The sequence below is a fragment of the Myodes glareolus genome, chromosome 17 (genome assembly GCF_982192425.1).
Source record: "Myodes glareolus chromosome 17, mMyoGla1.1, whole genome shotgun sequence".
NCBI classification, from domain to species: Eukaryota; Metazoa; Chordata; class Mammalia; order Rodentia; family Cricetidae; genus Myodes; species Myodes glareolus.
Window position 1 is genome coordinate 11,784,128 of NC_142042.1, and position 20,576 is coordinate 11,804,703.

Below are 20,576 nucleotides of genomic sequence, written 5' to 3' on the forward strand. Positions count from 1 at the left end.
ACAGCCTGTGCCTGTAGTCTAGACACCCAGGAAGTTAAGCTGGAATGATAGAAAACCTGAGCCTCTAAATTCAAGATCAACCTGGGCCAAATAGTGAAGACTCAATAAAAATTAATTTAAGAAAAAAAAAAGAGCTAGAAAGCTGGATCAGAGGTTAAAAAGACTAACAGCTCTTTCAAAGCATCCTAATCCTCAACACCATGTCTGGAATCTAACAACTGCTGTAATTCCAGCTCTGAAAATGCCCTCTTCTGGCCCCCAAAGATACATGCACACACATTCTCTCTCCAATCCCTCTCCTTCCCCCCATCTCTCTCACATGCGTGCGCACACACACACACACACACACACACACACTCTCACACACTCTCACACACACACACTCACACACACACACACTCACACACACACTCACACACACTCACACACACACACACACACACACACACACAAATAATGAAATCAAATCTTGAAAAACACACACAGAAAAAACTCAAAAAGTTTCTCAATTGTCCATGGCTTAAAATGGAAGTCCCAAAGGAAATCCTTTTTTAAACGCTGATATGGAACAGAATTGCCAATGAGAAGATGACATCCTACTCCGTAAGGTAAAGGCAAAGCTGGGTGGAAAGGACCTGTGTTGAACGTAAGTGCCGACATTAGAATGGAGCAGCAGTCGTGAATCCACTGGTATAGAAAATAAAGGCACAACAAGCTGAAAAAAAATAACAGCCCCGAAATGAGAAGCAGGTAATAAAGGAAATGTAAGAGCAAATGTATGCATAAATCTAATAGCCTAGAAACGTTTCCTTAAAAATCGCAAACTATCAAATCTCAATCCATGAGAAAAAGAGATAATGTGAACAATTATTCAACTGCTAAAGAACATTTTTAATTTTAAAATCTCTGAAAAGGAAATTTCAGGTCCCAGATGGTTTCATCGGAATCTCGCCAAACAGCCAAAAACTTAAGGCCACTCTCACACTAACTCCTTCAGAGTATAAAAGAGGAGATGGGTCCCAACTCGTTTCAGTGCACAGAACCAAAATCAGACAAGAAAGCACATGAAGAAAAGCAGTCACAGACTGCTGTCCTTCATAAATCTAGATGCAAATGTCCTTAACAAAATCTAGCAAATGTTGCATATACATATGGATGAATGCAAATAATGTGTCCACAAACACTTGCGACTAATCAAGATTTATTCCATGTCTATAAACTTGATTCATTATTTAAAGATCAATGCAATGTGCCATATCAACAATATGGGGAAGAAAAATTATACACTCACTCATATGAACCAGTAGTTCTTTTTTTATTATTATTTTAAGACAGGGTCCCATGTAACCCAGACTACCTTCAACGTCACTGCAAAACCCTGAGCTCCTAATCCTGCCTCTTCTTCCCAAGTACCAAGCTCACGGACATGTTTTTGCCATCCATGGCAAAAACTCTCATTGTACTAGAAACAGAGAAGCATGTTTTAGACCTCCATAAACAACATGTGCAGATCTCTAAAGACCCCAAATAGATACCAAAATCTATCAGTGTTAAAATTCCTTATATAAAACAGCATAATGGTCCCATTTAATGGACACTTCTCTTCCCACACATTCCTCCAGCTCTCTCTAAATGACTAACAGTACCACATTATGTAAATAGATAGTCTACATTTTTCTGGGAATTATAAAGAAACAAAATATATGCATATGTACAGCAATTTTTAAACATTTTCAATTTATGGAAGGGTTGACAGATACAAAGGGTTGGCAACACTACACACACACACACACACACACACACACTCTCTCTCTCTCTACAACTAGCTTTGTACTCAGTAGTGACTGGATGATATCTGCTTAAGACTGGCAACCAGGAAAAAATATTGACTCATCACTTTTATGTAACACAATATTAGAAGTTCCAGCCACTGTATGAAGGTAGGAACAACAAAGATGTGTATGAAAAAAAACTGTCTCTGTTTTTCAGATAGCATAATCATATTTAGTATTAAAAGTAAATATCATAGGATCTGCAAATTCTATCTGTAAGAAGCAAATTCAGTAAGGTTGTAGGCTAACAAAACTGAGATGCAAAACCAATTACATTTTTAATCACTGGCAACAAAGAAATGGAAACAGAAATATGAAATTCAGTGTCATTTATATTTGTTCCAGATAAAAAGTAAGTGCTTAAAACATGTGCAATATCTGTTTCATAAAACTTATAAATGTTGATCAAGACCTAAAAGCCTATGAAAATATGTCATGTTCATAATTTGCAAGAACTGATCTAGTGAAGATGTCAACCCACTTGAAATTTGTCCTCAGACAATCAAGACTAAGACTAAGCTTAATTTATAAAATAGTATGGCATATGTCATGATTGCAAATTTACAAAAACAATCTTGTAGATTTTTTTAGAAATAAGGAAAAAAATAATTAAAGAACATAAATCTGAAACAATTCAATAAATTTTAGACTACTAAAACAATAATATATGTAAGTAAGAAAAGCAAAAACAGACAAATTGACTGCATAAAGCAAACATGCCATAACAGAGCAAAATGTGATCAACAGAACAGGAAGCCATATCTGCAAAGCATCTACCATATACATGGGTAACAGCTAGATACCATAAAAACTACAAATTAACAACAAAATTCAAATAATGCTTTTTAAAATAATCAAATAATTAATTCTAAAAATGGATGACTTTAAAAGACATGTCTCCAAAGGTGATGTGTAATAAGTTTATAAAAAGACGGATGTTCAGCATTGCTAGTCATCTGAGAAATGCAATCAAAACCAGTGGCCGGGCAGTGATGGTGCACGCCTTTAATCCCAGCACTCGGGAAGTAGGGACAGGCAATCTCTGTGAGTTTGAGGCCAGCCTGGTCTACAAGAGCTAGTTCCAGGACAGGCTCCAAAGCTATAGAGAAACCCTGTCTCAAAAAAACAAAAACAAAAACAAAACCACAGTGAGACACCACCTCACAAACATCCCAAAATAGGAGGTGTTGACAAGGGTGTAGTAACTAGAACATGTATGCACTGCTGATAGACTGGTAAAAAAAAATACACATTAAAAATATTGTTTAAAAGATCACAGAGGCTCCTCAAAGTTTGCAGACTAGAGCCACTATATGGCCCATGCATCCTGCCTATGAGTACAATTCAAGAACAGTGGAAGCAGAGCCTTGAAGAAATGTTTGATTCCAATGTCCACAAAAATATTATCCACTAGCACCATGAGTTGATAGCAACACAAATGTTATGAATAACCCAACAGAGAAACACAATGTGTTCCATCCATACAGTGTGCTGTTGCTTCCTTGAAATGGAAGAAAGTTTTGTCATGAACACAATGAACCTTAGGAGTACTATGATGAGACGAACTGTTACAAAGGACAAAGACCGTATGACTCTAGACATAACACATCTAACATATTTAAATTCATAGAAACATAAAGTGGAATGATGGGTACTTGTGTCTAGGATGAAGAAGAAAGAAAGGAGAGCTACTGATTGGGCATAGAATTTCCTATTTAAAGAGGACAGAGTTCTGTAGGTCTGCCTCACAACAATGCAAATACACTAAACATTCTAGGGTATATACAAAAAGCTAAGGTGGTAGACTTTATATTATATATTTTAGCATATTAAATAACTTCATTATAATAAATTGGTAGTACAAAATAGTGACTGTAAGAAAAAGATGCCCTCTTGATGTGCATACAAGATATTTGAAATTGCCCAAATAATTATGTCAATAACAGCTTTTTTTTCATACAATTCTATGAGAAAAGATTACAGTGTTATTTCTACCTGATTGGTAAGGATACTTCCCCAGTTCCATAGCAACAGTCTGAAATTCTAGCTAGCGACAATTCTTATATACTGTGTTTTTTGCATGTGTGTGTTATATGTGGTAGATAGATAGATAGATAGAAAGATAGATAGATAGATAGATAGATAGATAGATAGATAGATAGATAGAAAGATAGATAGATATAAATAAGAGAGAGAGAGAGAGAGAGAGAGAGAGAGAGAGAGAGAAACTAGGTACAGTAAGAAATCAACAATGACAACTAATAGTAAAATAGAACCCAACAATTCAATCTGTAAAAATTATACAGGTGTGCTTGCATAAGCCTCACTGTACTACAAACTTTCCAGAACTTCTTCTTTAATGTTTTTGGACCACGGTTGGCCATTTGTAAATGAAACCACGGAAGATGACAACAAGCAATGGCTACGATATTTTTTCTTCCATAAAATGTAATAGAAAATATTACATTGACTTTCATATTGGCACATGATACACAATTAGGTAAGAAGAGAAAAGTTCACGTCTACATCATTAACTAATTTTACTTAGAGACCTGAATCTCTGTATTCATTGTCATTGAGTAGACTTTTGGTAGCCGTTGAGTCAACTCCCCACCCCATGTGCACTTTCTCAATGCTACTCCCAGTGAAAACTGTTTTCAATGCTTCATGTATTTTATATTCATATTGTCCTCATTCCTTGCATGCTCTAGAAGCAACACTCATGAATGCATTGTTGAGTACAATATTAAACATCTATGCCATATTTATCCAATGAGGAACACCTGCTATACTTAATACTGAGTCAAATATGAAAACAGCTCTTGAGATATGCACCCCAAATAAACATTTTAAATGAAAATGCCTCTTCCCAAAATGACAACCCAAAATATATGTGGTAGTCACCATTCATTGTACCAAAAATGTTTATTTGGCATCAATTTTAGAGAAGTGTTAAAGCTTTTGTACATATATAGAAGCTGATATTTTTTAAAAAAACAGTTTTTATATTATATTGTTCATGTGTGTACATATACACTGTTACAGGAAGGGCATGCATGTGCATGGCACACACAGGGAGATCAGAGGAACGCTTATGACGTAATTTCTCTCCTTCCACTTTCACATGGGCTCCAGAGTTCAAATTCAGGTCTCTGGCTTGTGCAGCAAACACTTTTTCTGCTGAGTCAACTCTCTGACCCAATCTAATGGGTCAGAGAGGTTTTTTTTGAAAAGTACGGATCCTTCCCTTACAACTTCTCTGTTAATACTTAATACTTAATAATACTTAACTGTCAAGTTCTAGAAATGATGTTTATCCTTTGTGAAACTAATGAGTTGAGACGTGCATGTATTGGCCACATAGGTATTCAGTAAGTTCAAGTTTTCTCAACTTCCCTAATGGAAGTAAAACCAAAAGGTTATCAATAAACTAGTGAAAGTCATTCTCTTAATTCCATATAAAAGTACTAGCAGCAGGTGTCAAAATGTATATCTAATAAGGACAACTATTAGCCAATTACTAATCTCATTCTGCATCCTAATGTTCACCTGTTTTTGTGTCTCTTTAATTCTATTATTTTTTACATTGTGAAAATGAACAAAGTAATGTCTATCAATGATAGGATTCTAGGTATTATAAATGCTATGTCACTAAAGACAGTTTCATGGATTATTTCTTGGATGGGACCAAACTTAAAACTAAATTATAATGCTTACAGATGGCTCATGAATATTAAACCAACTGACTATAGGAAAGGGGTCAGTTTCAATCTTACCCCTTTCCAGAACTATCCCATAACCTTTAGTTAGCAGCAGACTGTGTCCTGATTTTCTAGTTATCACTCCAAATGTTACATGTGGCCCTATATTTTATCTGATGAGTTCTTTGAAAAAGTAGGTTTTTCAATTATGACAAAATTACACATTCAGATGATTCTAGGAAATTCAGTGATTCAAACCCACAGTTGTTTTTCTCACCAATATTTTACACTTAAAATATAGTCAGGCTATGACAATTAAAACAAATTCTAAATTCAATTCAAGTAGGATTACACTTATTTTATGAGAGTGCCTAAGCATGTCCACAAGCCAGCCACAGAATGATCTACAGCCATGGACTAACCTACAGTCATGGACTGACTTACAGTCATGGAATGACCTACAGCCATGGAATGACTTAAAGTCACAGAATGATCTATAGTCATAGACTGACTTATAGTCATGGACTGACAGTCATGGAATGACCTACAGCCACATAATGACCTACAGCCATGGACTGACCTACAGTCATGGAATGACCTACAGCCACATAATGACCTACAGCCATGGAATGACTTAAAGTCATGGAATGATCTATAGTCATAGACTGACTTATAGTCATGGAATGATCTATAGTCATAGACTGACTTATAGTCATGGACTGACCTACAGTCATGGAATGACCTACAGCCACATAATGACCTACAGCCATGGACTGACCTACAGTCATGGAATGACCTACAGCCACATAATGACCTACAGCCATGGAATGACTTAAAGTCATGGAATGATCTATAGTCATAGACTGACTTATAGTCATGGAATGATCTATAGTCATAGACTGACTTATAGTCATGGACTGACCTACAGTCATGGACTGACCTACAGTCACAAAACGATTTTGAAGATACTGCCTGGATTACTGCTTCTTTGCCTTCTAAATGTACAAAAGTCCAACTTACTTTTAAAAATAGTCACTGCCCAAACACTAACGGAGGAGGAAAAAACTTTTAAGATAAAAATAAACTTTAAAAAGAAACCAAGCTATTTTCATCTTGTCGAATTAGGTGTGGTACCAGTTCACACTTCACAAAGCAGTGGGTGAGAGAGCTAGAAATGTTCAAAAAAAAAATCCCTTGACAAATAGAATGTTCCATTTCACATGGCTAGGCAGAGTGGCAGAGAGACAAAAATAACATAGGTTTGGAAGCTCAGGGGTCAAAGCAATTTAGAAATAGTAGCCAATACAGACAGTAGGGCATATCAACAATATCATTGATTTCGGGGGCAGGGGGGTAGCAATCCTGAGAAAAGTGAGCTCTTGTCCACTGAATTCTAAAACCTAAAGAAAAAAATTCAACCAACCAGGAGCTTTATTGTAAAAGATATGAAGAAGAAAGGGTGATCATTTATCACTCACCAACCCCCAGAGCCTAAATGAGCCCAGTGCCTTAGCTCTGTCACCAACGGTATACATTAAGGACAGCCATGTGGTTAAATGACAAATGGGGAATAAAAGCTAAGGAGGAAGAAATAGTTAAACTTTTTAAACTTTCAGGTTTTAACTCCAGGGAGACTATATGCTAAGCCCACTTTTCTTTTCACAAATAATGCCTAAGACAAATGGAAATGGATATACAAGCTTCCAGGAACTTAAGGAAACTATAATAGGATAATAGGTTCCAAGTAAGCATAAGACAAATTTAGCTTAAAACATTCAGGTCCTTCAAAACCCAGCTTCCGTCAAAAATCATCTCTTAGGATCTGAGACAAGGGTCAAGTTTCCCTGTGGTTTACAGTGCACTGCTTTAGTTTCCATTGCTTCAAGACTGACTCATTAGAAAGAACTTCAGCTCCTAATTGTGTCCTCAAGCACAGTCAGATCCCTTGGCTCCCCTTTCACTGGTATCTAGAGACACTTTACAGCCAACCACCTATGTGGAGTCCCAGTCTCATGACCCAAACAAGAAGGATGGAAGTGGATCCCAGGGGAAACCCCATCATTAACTTTGGGGAGTAAGTCAAGAGTCGGGGAAAGCACCCTTTCAACTTTAGGTCCTGTCTTACTCATAAGAGAGAGGGAATGCTATATCTTTGCAATGCACAAGGGAAACTGAGGTACAATCTCCTCTACACGGGAATTTTTTTCCCCTCTGGTGAGAAAATGAGGTGGGGGAGGTGACTCTAAGAATGCCATGCATCCTCTGGCCGCCGCTCTTCTCAAAGGCCAGCTCTGGCAAACGTACACCAGGAAGTAACGGTCTACATCAGCTGTGCCTCCCATGGACCCTGTATGTTCTATTGGGGGCTACTGCTAAGTTATAATCAGAGTGAGCTCCAATCTCTGTTCAGCATTACTAAGGTATCAAAGTTAAAGACTGGGGATCTGCCACAGAACGGAATCTGAAGTTTGAAGACGACTAATTTGGGATATGGTTTCTGCTAGAGGAAAAGTTGTGGAGGCAAACGTCCCCACACATGCAGCCCTGGAGCAGAGGGTCTGCTATCACATGAGCTTCTCTGGCCAGACTCCCCTTTATTCACCAAACCTGTTCTGACTTGAATTCCATCGCCTTTCTTCTCTAGTCCTCAATGCTCACCTTTCTCTCTAGCTAATTGTCCTAATGAAAAGTGAAGTTGCCTGCAACGGTGTGATCTTAGGAGCCACAAACATAACTATGACTCTCTAAAATGTACCAATATTCCATACCGAATATGTAAAGAACAAAATTGAACACAGAAAATTTAGTAGAGATTCAAAACTTGCTGAAATAGTCTAATGATATGAAGAGTTCATACCCTCTCCCCAGGGATGCTAGCCTACAGGATTAATCCTCAAAATAAAAAAAAAAAAAAAAACCCATGGATCAAGATGTTCATCACAGTGGCAAGACTGATATCAACAATATACTCACAATGAGGAATGGTTAGGAAGGTCCAGTGTGTCTATCTTGTGGAAACTTATGCAGCCATTTAAAATGTTTAGTACTCACAATTTGGTGAATGAAAGTAAAAATAAGTACATTAATAATATAGTGCGATTAAAACCACACATGAATAACGCCATCAATGGCTGCCTTTACTTGGTATAAAGATATACTACTTATATCTTTATGTTTTCCTATTTGTACATAATTGTACAGTGGATAAAATTATAAAGGGTGGATCTCTTCAGAACAAAAGTATTTTATTTTCATAGACTGTTTTTTCTGCATTTAGTTGATAATTCTTTTAATGTCAAAAAAGATTCCATTTTCCTGCAAGGGTACTGAGGCAAAGATAAAAAATGGACAAGAAAAACTTTCTCTGATTAAAAATATGTCTACTAGTTCTCTGTGATGACCGCATCAGAAACAGGTCTCGTGCCTGACGTTCAAAGTTCTTCAGAGACCAGAGCCTGGCACATCCTAGCTGTCCCTGTTTCTCTGCCTGTGGAAATCAGTCCAAGTCTCAGAAAGTCACTTAATCCACTTCTGTGAATGAAGACATCCTTGATTCTCTGGCCACCCAGCTTCTAATGATTCCCTCTTCTCTTTGGGTGTTTCTATAGCACTTAAACTCACACCATCTGCCGGTACTGAGCCCATTCTGTATCATTCTGTTATTTCTGGGTAAGTAAATACCTCTCAGCTAGACTTGGAGTTCCTTGAAGTCATAAATTTAGATGTTTTTCAGTAGTTATTGGTCAGATACATCCAGAGGCAGAGAGGAAGTAGAGTTCTACAGCTACAGCCGGCTGCTATTAGATTCGTGCCCTCGGTGATATTATCTGAATAAAACATGTTTTAAAATGCTGCCTGTGACATCACTACTGGGACATACACTTTCCATTTTCCACTTTAAAAACAGTAATATTATATTTCTGCTTATTCATTCATATCAATTCTGAGATTCCCCCTGGGATCATACAGATTGGATTGCAATATGCCTCACCAAGATTTATAATATAAATAAGAAATGAAATGACCTTCTAAAAATCAACTTAAGACCACACACAGGACCTTGCTTCTCCTGCAGTTTTATCTGAACAATAAATATAAGTTTGTATCTCCATGCTATGTCCTCACTTAGGCTGTGGGCTTTAATCTATCAATATCACAGTGAAAAAAAAAAAGAATTCTCCAAAGCTAATGGTCCAGCGCTTTAGAAGTGATGGGCTAAATGGCTATGCTCTCATATGCCATCAAATGCTCTGCCAGGATTTAGAAATAAACACCATCTGTACATTAGCAACCCGACACCAGAGACATAATGAGAGTTGTATATCTTAAGAGAAAATCCATAAATCATAAATGAAAGCAAATCAAATGACCCACCAGAGGAGAAAGACCTAGTGTCCATTACTTTTGCATACAAGGTCAATAGGACTGTTGTCTCTGAAGGGCAGGACATCAATTAAGAAATCCATTTCCCACTGTTCACATCTCCATCTCACGACAACACATCCATGTTTTTTTAATAAGTGGAGCAGCACTCAAGAGTAAGTGCTTCTTCATATTCTACCATTTACCAGATGATGTTGTACCTTCTCCCTATTTTAGCTCCTTAACCCATAAAAATATCACCTGCTATGCCGAGTCCCAAATAGCATGACCCGAGTCTGGGTTTATCTGTCACCCTACTGTGCACGATTCAGTCTCATACCCCACAAACTAGATAACTGTTCTTTTAAATGTTGCCTGAAGATTAAAACAATGATTTCCAGATTTCTTACTGTGATGCCAATTGATTCTCCCAATACTTGAGCATCTAGCATCTATCACCACCAAAAATCACGCTGGGCATCTCTGGTTAGGACCCAGCCTTCCCGTGAACTGTTGTCTAAATATATCTTCTTACTGAATGCTAGGGAAATAGGTGTTTTCTCTTACGAGCTCTCCAGTGAGTGCTATGTGCAGAAAGTTTACAGGTTGCTGCTGCGAGTGTCTGAGATAACGCCTATGAAAATTATTATATGTCACATCTAACAGTGCATACTTGGACCCAATACAGACTGATACAGCAGATGGCCCGTGGATTTTGGAGTGAGGCAGACCTGGATTCAAACTCCTGTTCTGTGACCTTGAGATTGTAATTTAAGATCTCTGTTCCTCACTTTCCACAATTGGCTCTGGGTGGGTATGATGTTTTAACTCAAATACACACACACACACACACACACACACACACACACACACACACCAAGTGCCTAAAAGATGAAGATACTGTTCTTAATTCCTATACATATTTTTTTATATGAATCAGTCAAACTCTGCTGAACTCAAGACAAATTCTACAGAAAATTTTCACAGTTTGGGGGGCCGTTTTGATATCAAACAAAGTGGATGTATGGTGGAATGAGAAGCAGAGGAAAGGAGATGTGTGGAGAAAGACATCATACTGACACACTTTCAAGAACGCACACAACATTCTCTGCTCAAGGAGGTTGACACTAGGGTGTGGGGACAGAATGTCCTGACCAATCAACCCTGTGGGGACGAGGAGCACTGCCCCCTTCACCATGCCAGGGCTGGTCTAGAAACTAAGGCTGGACCCCACCAATGACTCGGTCCGGTCCCCTCCCCCTTCTGCCCGAACCTCTGGGTGCCAATGGTGCTGAATCATGAGCCTGGCAGCAGCCGCCCTCCTCACAGCTTCCACCCGGGCACGTCTCCAGGACAGGGACTGGAAAGAATGGGCGTCCCACCTGGGGTGTGGAGGGGCGGGGGCCAGGGCAGGTACTCACAGCTTCGGCACCTTGCCGGATGGCTCCAGTGGCCGGTCCCTTGGTGGTCCCCACTCCCCGCCTGCGGCTGGCGGCTCCCTGTCGGCCACGCACAGGTGGCCCTGGGATCCCCTCAGCTCGCCCACCGCCCAGGGCAGCCACGGCTCAGAGCTCAGAAGCTCGACCCGACCAAGAGCAGCTGGAGCAGCTGTCGTGCCCAAGGGGTGGCGGCTACCAACGGGCCAGACCATTTGCCTGCTGCGCCCAGGGGTGCGCGTCATGCAAGGAGGCTCCAGCACCGGGACTCCTGGAGGGTCGGCGGTGGGCAGGAAGGACCAAGGAGTAGGAGGAACCTCCGCCCCCTGAGTTTCCGGAGAGCTGGGGGTCGGCCAGAGCAGCAGTTTCTCCGCCAGGTGTTCAGAAGGATGAACTCGGCTTTTCGACGCACCCCTCACCCCGCCTTATCCTTAGTCCCGCTCAGGGAGCTTTCAGAACGCGGCTAACAGAGGACCTAGCAACGCTAGCTCCAGGGTGGCATCCCCTTCTAAGGGGATGCAAAGGACTCTGCCCTGACACCTGTCTGGGCCACCTCCTTCTTCACCTTGCAGTCTGGACCACCAGGTCCCCATCCAGAGGAGTACTTGAATCTCAGGAAAAGGGCTCTTCCAATCTTTTATCTAAGCATCCCTTTTACATAAGAGTAAAAGGGTACCAAAAGCCAACTTTAAAGTTAGACAATAAGATCAAGAGAGCGCCCTCCCTGCAGGTGGTTTCTATGTCTGAGGAGGTTAGGGAGCGTTGAGCCCGCTAACAAATGCTCAACAGGGGAGTTGAAAATATAGATTTGAAGGCATAGACCCTTTGAACAGATCAATGGAAAATTCCAGAAGAAATTCAAGAATAGTTTTTTGTTCGTGATTTTAAAGGTTACTGGGAAATAATCGTGAAATCACCATGACCTCACTTGAAATAAACATCAGAGAAAGGAGAGAAGTTCAGAAACATCCATTTTCCTTGCCTTTTCTGGTTCCTGTCTCTCTCCCAGGCACATTCACACATGTTTTCTGAAGACAAACAACTGTATAGCTCTCAGTCTAGAAGGAAATTGGCAGTTGCCTATAAAATGTTACCAAGCTGGGATGCTCAATGTAGCCCAAATAAAGTGAAATTTCACAACTTCAAGGTATTATTTCCGGATTAAAGTTGTGTCTTTTAAATCTAAATAAGTGTGTCCTCTTGAATAAGCCAACACCAACTGGGCATTTACAATAAACATCACAGTTAAAGCATTTTCAATTCCAGCCTTCACTTCCTGTCCTATACCGCCTACTGAGGTCAGTGGAAATGCTCCTGGCTATTAAATGGGGCAGACTGGACTGTCTGCTGAGCTGGCCTGATGTTTAGTTTCTTGGGTGGCAGAGCAGACACTGGCATCTGCACTCTGGGGAAAGATACACTGTCAGCCTTATTATCATAGTTAACTGGGACATGGGTATGACTTTGTCCTTTGCGAGAACTGAGTCTCAGGATGGAGAAGGGATGTATCTAAAATGAGCATCATCTTGAGGAAGCAAAAGGGACCAGAAAGGGAAAGGTGGGCTTTCCCCAGAAGGAGCTTGGGCATTGGGCTTCAAAGCTCAATGGAGCATCCTGGGAGAATGAGGCATGGGTCTCACTGGCTGCTACTTAGCCAGTCTCATGCTATCATTTCATGAGTGCCTACACCTTATCCTACACTTAAGCTTTCGGTCACCATTCTTCTGCTCTCTAGTATAAATAAGAGTTCTTAAATAAAATGACCACAGTGGTTGCTCATATGCCTTACCATAATTTAGAGAAAAATAAAATAAATAAAATAAAAACAGGGCCACTACCAACTTCGAAGCTCAAGACAGCATTTATAGGACTCGGGAACGGAAGTCGCTTGCATCCCTGTGGTGTGCTATTGTGACAGGGTGAACTGATGTCAATGTTCACCAACAGAACAGGCATCCCTAGAGTCATGTTGCTGAGGAACACAGATCTCCAGGGCCCCAGAGAAGCCAACGGCTTTGATGCAGGGCACATAGCATCAGCTTCACATATGTATAGCTCACTCCAAGCACAATTGTTTCCCTTTTAAATGTGGCATCAGGAGGGACAGACAAGACTTAGAGAGATGGCTAGCGGTCAAAACAGAGAGATATAGGAAGAAAAACATGGCCTAAGGTCAGGGACTTGTTGGACTGGGATCATCTGTGGTCACCTATTTGTAAGTTGATGTTCTTAGCGCATACGTTCCTGAATAAAGAAAAGAACATTTTTATGATGGTGTCCTTGGAAAGCTGTCAGAGTGAATAGGCAGAATGCCACAGAGCCAGGACCCTCTGCTCTTCTTCAGGTTCTTGAAAGTTTCCAAGCCCATGCATAACACAGTAGAGCCATGAAAGAAGAAATCATTTGCTCAATGACTGTGAGTTCATGGATCTATGAACTACTTCTCAGAGCCTCGTGGCAGAGGATGGGAGTGAGATGGAGAGAGTAAGGATTTGCTGTGGTGAATGAAGCCTGGCTGAGGAAAAAGAGAGGTATTACCCACAATGCATTCCAAACTTCTCTTGCAAGCTGGTTATTAAGGTAAATGCATTTATATTCACAAACAGGCATGCCCTGGGAATATTAAAAAGTACTACCTTGAAGTGATAAGAAAGATGAAAGATTACACTTCATGCATTTGACAAAATTAATTTGTGGTGAGACACACTGATGTGGGAGAATTGTCGGTATTCTGTCAATCATATTTTAATAAAACGCTGATTGGCCAGGCAGGCAGTATAGGCGGGAAAACCAGACAAGAAGTAGAGGTGATGCAATGAGAACAGGAGAATTCTGGGAAGCAGGAAGATTCCTCTGCCACTCCTGCCCAGACCACCAGAGAGGAAAGATGTAAGATGCCCTGCTGGAAAAGGTACTGAGTCATGTGGCTAATGTAGATAAGGATAATGGGGTAACATAAGTTATAAGAGCTAATAAGTAGCCTGACCTAATGGGCCAATCAGTTTATAATCATATGGAGTCCTGTGTGTGATTTTCTCTTTGGGGCATGCCGGTTGTGGGGTACCGGGCAGGACAGATACCCCAACAAGCTGGTGTTCATACTACAACACACAGTATTGAAGCTTAATCAGAGCATATTCATTGGGTTCCTAATATTTGTCAACTTAGGCAGGGAATGGCATTCCCATAATCCCAAATACTCAGACAAAGGATGTCAATTTTGTAGCTTCTCATAATTTGCCTTTACCTAGCTAAATTACTAAATGATTAGTGCATCTGAGGTAAATATTACCACCTCTCCATCACAGAGGAGAAGAAACCACAAGCTGAAATGGCAAAGCTAGAAGGAGCAAAGCTGGCTTCAAACCTGAGCCAAGGCACAGCATCGCTCTCCACATAACACTGAGCAACACTGCCATGTGGAAAGCAAGTTGTGAACTGCACACCTGTCTGCAGTAGGAATCTACGCCATACTTACCTGTCTATTTCTGGTTTGGCGCACAGTCTTGCTCTGAATACCAACAGCCAGCCAAGTATTGATAATCTGCATTTACACCAATATACACAGCCAAGCTTAGTTTTACATCTATTTTCATTGCTAATTTCTCAAAAAAAAAAGTCATTTCTCACATGTGAGGTTTAGATGATAGCCATCTCAAAGGCAACGCTGTGCTTCTCTTCTCAGAATCTGAAACGAGTGATCGTGATGGCTGAAGCCTACACCTAGCCAGTGATCCCTAAAAGGTTGCTGCAATTTGTTTCAAGAACTCAAGTCACAATCTGGAATCTGTCTTATGATGTTTCACAGGTGATTCTATTACACAAACAGCTTGACCAAACTGTGCAGAAAAAGAACAATGGACTCTCTCTCTCTCTCTCTCTCTCTCTCTCTCTCTCTCTCTCTCTCTCCTCCCCTCTCCTTATTCCCTCCCCATCTCTCTGTCTCTCTTGCCCTCCCCACCAGCCCCAGTCTTCTGAACTTAATTCTTTAACCCTACCGTTTACCAACCAGGGAACAAGAAACAATTATTTTAAACCTAATATATATAATCCCCAGACATCATTGTATAGAAATGTACTTCTTATGATCAGTATTGTGACTGTCAGTATTCCTTTCCATATTTTCTATTGCAGTTATTTATGCGAATATGTCACCCATCACAGCATCTGTGTGGAGGTCAGAGGACAGCGTAAAGGTATGGTTCTCTCCCTCCAGCACGTGGTCCTAGGTATCAAACTCAGGTCGGCAAGTCCCTTTATCCACTGAGCCATCTCACCAACCTTATTATATGGTGCTTTGTGGAAAAGGAAAATAATGTTTAAAGCTGCATTATATTTGTCATTAATTTTCAGAGAATTGACATGTTTATAACAATGCCCTTTCCACCCAAGAAGATGATATTTTTTATAGTTTTCATACACTATGTCCTGTACCCTTCTTACCAAATTTAACTAATAATGTTGTGTACAGCATCTATTTTCTGAATCAAATGTTCTTCCCATATCACTAAGTGTTGTTCCCTGCATTGGCAGGGGCCAATGTTCTCTAAAGTTTATCTTGGTTTTTTATCCAATACAATAAAATGTCTTGTTTGATTACAAAAGCCTTAAGTGAACTTTCAAAGAAATGGGGCACATATTCAGAATCAATAAATTTATCTCTTTATATTATGTATCCCTTTGTCTCACTTGCCGCTAGAAACGCCAGTGTTGCAATTGCTGATGCCGAATAATGGTTTAGGTTTTTTTGTACATAGAACATTACTAGTTCTTCCCTGACTGTGAACATTTCATCTTACACTGATTAGTCTATCCTATGTAAAAATCGCGTTCATCTCCTGATAAAGGCTGGTAATCGATATGTAACCAGACTTCTGGGAACTGAACTGCATTTCCTTTGTTTGTCAAAGCCCTCGTTGGGCTTTGGTGTGGGGCACTCAATCCTCTGTTACAGTCCCTGAAGAATTCATCACATGTTTGACATCTCCAGGAATAAAAAAGATCTGCCTTCTCAGCTGTTGTTGCTTTCTTAGGCTACGGTGTTACTGTTCTGATATCTTAAAACTACTCCTATTTCTAACACCCATAATCATTTAAATGATATTAGTTATCTATTTCAATGGGTTAGGGATTCAGCACTGAATTAATCTGACTTAGGCTTTTTCTTCAGCAGGGGATTAACCACCTCTCCAATCTCTTCTATAATAATTGATCTAATTTGGCTTTTTACTTCTTTTTACTTTTTGATAGTGCAGAGAACATTTTTCTTATGAAAATCTTATGAGACCACAACAGACACATATGATTTTTTTTACGCTCCATTGTCTTACAAGTATTCAGTTTCCTAACATCCCGGGATTACTATGTCTTTTTAAATTTTCTTCTTTTACTTTGAGGGTTTCTTGACTTTCAGTTGGAGTAGGACGAGACTGTAGCTTGCAAACATGGCAGTTTGTTCAGAGTTTCTTTTTGATAAGGTGTGTAACTTTTATAAATACTTTATTGAGATACGAAACGTATTTATTCATATATTTACATGCCCTGTTGAAAAAATAAAATGTTCTCTAAGAAACTGTTCCATGGCACAAATGCTTATATCTCTCTCTAAATTCATACGTCAGACTCTAACTACCTGGGTTCTTGTGCTATGTGTTCTTTGTTGAGAGCGAAGCTGGTAATCATGAGGGTCTTCTATTAACAGGAAGAGTGCCCCGAACAGAGTTCCCCAAGAGCTGCCTGCTGTATGGAGGAAGTTCCAGACCAGACAGTAGGCTTCTCTCTGCTTTGCCTTATGCTTTGACATGTTTATTAGACATGTATCTTGGAACACATGTCCACATTTCAGTGTTGACTTTCTTCCTTAGTTATTTTCCAGAAAGACACATTGATACTGTTCTTAATTATTTCTGTTCTCTGTCTCCCTCAGCAGCACAATAGTGGTGCCATCGGTGGTTCTTCTGAGCTGGTAGGTGGGTCATTTCCCTGAATCAGCTCACTGGGTGTCTTAGGTTTTCTATCACTGAGATAAAACACTATGACCTAAAGCAGATTGAGGAGAAAAAGGGTTGTTTCAATTACTCTCAGTTCATAAGTGTCATCCGCAGAAGCCAAGGCAGGAACACAAGGCAGAAACCTAGGGGCAGGAAGCAAAGACCACGGAGGAGCGCTAATTACTGGCTTGCTCCTTCTCTTGGTTTACTCAATCTGCTTTGTTATACAATCTAGGATATCTGCCTAGAGATGGTAGATCTTACGGAAGCATTTTCTCAGTTGATCAGTTGGTATTTGGATGACTCTAGTTTGTATCAAACTGACAAAAAGTAAATAAGACCAAAAACAAACACCTAGCCAGCGCATTGGTCTTTAACCAGAATTATGAGAGCCCCACAGACAGTAAAGGATGAAAGATGCAGCTTTCTCTAAGAACAGAGGCCTCTGGTTCGCACAGTGGCCTCCAGATCCCATCATGGGTACTGGAGGAAACTCCCCGGCTCCCATCATAGGAACTGGAGGAAACTCCCCTGCTCACAGATCTCCGTGTACTCTCACATCCTTGGAAACAGGAAGATTAGCTTCCTGCTCAGCTCTGTCTTGGCCTTGTGAGGTCAACGTGATCAGAGCCAACATTGTTGTCTTCTGTCCACAACCCTGAGATCTCCAACCACCCAAGAGTCCCAGCGTCTGCTGCTTTCAGTTCTAGCTAATTCTTGAATGATGTTCTTCGCCTGAGTCTTGGGAGTGAAAGAGTTGGTCTGGTTTCCCTCTTCATCTATCCCAACATAGCTCCTGTCCACCTAACAGTCCATAAAGGCCACAGTCACAAGATTCTTACAAGGTAAATACAGATAGCCAGGGATGTTGAGAACAGGGGATGTGTTTGTGTGTGTGTGTGTGTGTGTGTGTGTGTGTGTGTGTTTTCACTCTCCCTTAGATGGGATGGTTTTCTGAAGCTCAAATTAACTTGTATTTGAATCTTTCCCTCTGTCAGACAATGGTTTAATCTCAATCAATTAACATCTTCACATACTTTCCTGGGATCTGGGTTATGGTTCTAGAGTTTTTACCAGATGCCTAAAAATGTTGGTGTTGGGAAAGTAGACATCAGATCTGAGTCATCTATTCATTTTGATGACCTGCATGGAGCCAGGCTGTCTGTGGTAACCGCCACTGCATGTTCCAACACACAGTTTTGTGTTATGAAAAGATCTGGAAAGGACGACTACTCCAGGGTGCCTGGCTCAGTCCAGGCTGTTTAGGCTCTTACAACTAGTTAGTTGGGACTTATCTAGAAGACCAAGAACATATCTGAATGAAGGACTGAGGGGTCCTCTGATTAAAATAACCCATCATAAGGGTGAAAAAGTTGGGCACAGCTTGATTAAAAAACTATGCCATTCCTCCAGAAGACAAGTTATTTGAGTATAGCATTATTTTATTTTTCTATGTTCTATTCTTAGGCTAAAGCTCAGGGCCTTGTGATCTGTTGCTGAGGCATACCCCAGGCCTAGCTTGATATCTTCTGCAAACACTATCTTCTGACCCAAATCATGGGTTTAAATCTTAGGAAGGTGGGGATCATGCAACTGCTAAGATGGATGTTATACAGAAAACTGAATAAGAAACAAAATGGCAATATTTGGGACTTCCATGATAAAGATGAGCAAGTCACGCTGTTTAACTTGGGAGTTATCTCTGCTCATTTGTTTTTCTAGGTTCAGCTGGACGTGTTCTAAGGTCAGGATTTTACCATCAACAACATCAGCAGTCCCGGCATCACCAAGAACTGGCCTGGTAGGAGATGTGCTTTCCTGGACTCTCAAGCGCAGAAGGATGCAGTATGCTTCCCAAGCATCTGAACTAAGCAAGCCTTCCCCAGTCCCAACCCCTCCCTGAAACAAGTCAAGCACAGGCCTCAAAAGCAAATATGACCACTTGCTGTCTCTGTGTCTCCATGTTTAATAGCCTAGCCTTTGAAGTGTGAGGAAACACTTTTAACTGCAGCACACATGGCCATTCTCCAGAACTCCATAAGGAATGGAATGACTGCTTGGTCTAAGGATTAACTGGTTTATCGAGCTCAGGATCCACAAAGTCAACTCTTTTCCCCAAGCCACAGCAAAGCAAACTGAACAATAAAACTGAAGCCGAGAGATGGTTTGGTTGCTAATGTGCTTGCCTTACAAACGGGATGACTTAGCTTCATCTCGAGAGCCCGTAGTAAAAAGCCAGGCACAGTGAAGTGCGCTCAAAAGTCCAGAGCTGTGGAGAAAGAAAAAGGTGGATATTTGAAACTTGCTTACTAGAGAGCCTCACCAATTTGACAGGTTCCTAGTCAGTAAAAGACCCAGTCACGAAGGCCAAGGTAGAAAACATCTGAAGAACAGCACCAGAAGATGAACCCTGAATGCCTCACATGTGAATACACACACCCTTGAACACATGTGCACACACACACACACACACACACACAGAAAGAGAGAGAGAGAGACAGAGAGAGACAGAGGGGAATGAAGGAGAGGGAGGGAGAGAGAGAGAGACGTTCAAATATTGGTTCTTCTAATTTAGGCTCTACACTTTTATGATGGAGTTTGCAGGCTACAAAGGTGTCAGTTTCTTGTGCAGAGCGTGATGTTTGGAACGGCCTCCAAACAAGGGAGATATGGTTTAAGAGGGAACAAGGCCATTGTTTTTCAATCAGACGCTCATTCTCTACACTGCGAGGAACACAGCTTTAGGCTTTCTGCTTGTCATTCCTGGTTCCTGGTGACTGGCACCTTCCTCTTCTGATGGCAATTTGCAAGTCTAATTAGGAATAAGACCAAAATATCCAGTTGATAATTATAACGAGGCAATGTGTTAATGACAACAGCTCAGTGTATCAAATTCACCTCTGTTTTTATTAAAGAAACTCAACCAGAGTGCCTGAAAGAGGCTACGAGTCTAATGGGTTATTGTGGCATTTTCACAAGCTAATAATAACTTTTATAGAATTGAAATGCTGAATGCTCAGCAAGCATATTACATTAATACAGTGTTTTCATGTGTATCCATCTAATATGTGGGGAAACTGATGATTAAAGTAAGTATTTGGCCATTTCATATGTGTATATAATGAATTTTGGTCATTTTCGCTTTATTGCCCTAACACAACTGTCTCCTCCTGCTGCTGAATCTTTTCTTCTTTCAAACAAAGTTCCTTTCTGTTTTCATGTCTTTTGAACTGTGTTCTACTGAGAACAATTACG

At 40.4% G+C, this 20,576-nt stretch overlaps 1 protein-coding gene and 1 long non-coding RNA gene across 3 annotated transcripts in view; one reads left to right on the forward strand and one right to left on the reverse strand.

The window, feature by feature from the left end:
- Ttll7 (tubulin tyrosine ligase like 7) overlaps positions 1-11,498 on the reverse strand; it is a 121,265-nt gene extending 109,767 nt beyond the window's left edge. Inside the window, exon 1 of the mRNA XM_048453614.3 lies at positions 11,317-11,498. The gene's annotated coding sequence lies outside the window, so the exon portion shown is untranslated. The remainder of the gene's footprint in view (positions 1-11,316) is intronic.
- Positions 11,499-13,317: 1,819 nt separating this feature from the next.
- On the forward strand, positions 13,318-20,428 carry LOC148119317 (uncharacterized). Of its 2 annotated transcripts, XR_015735239.1 has the most exons (4): positions 13,318-13,911; positions 15,017-15,139; positions 15,466-15,527; positions 19,044-20,428. It is a non-coding gene; the product is annotated as an uncharacterized LOC148119317 (long non-coding RNA). The 2 variants fall into 2 exon arrangements; XR_015735238.1 differs by lacking the exons at positions 13,318-13,911; positions 15,017-15,139; positions 15,466-15,527 and adding an exon at positions 17,966-18,166.
- Positions 20,429-20,576: the final 148 nt, after the last annotated feature.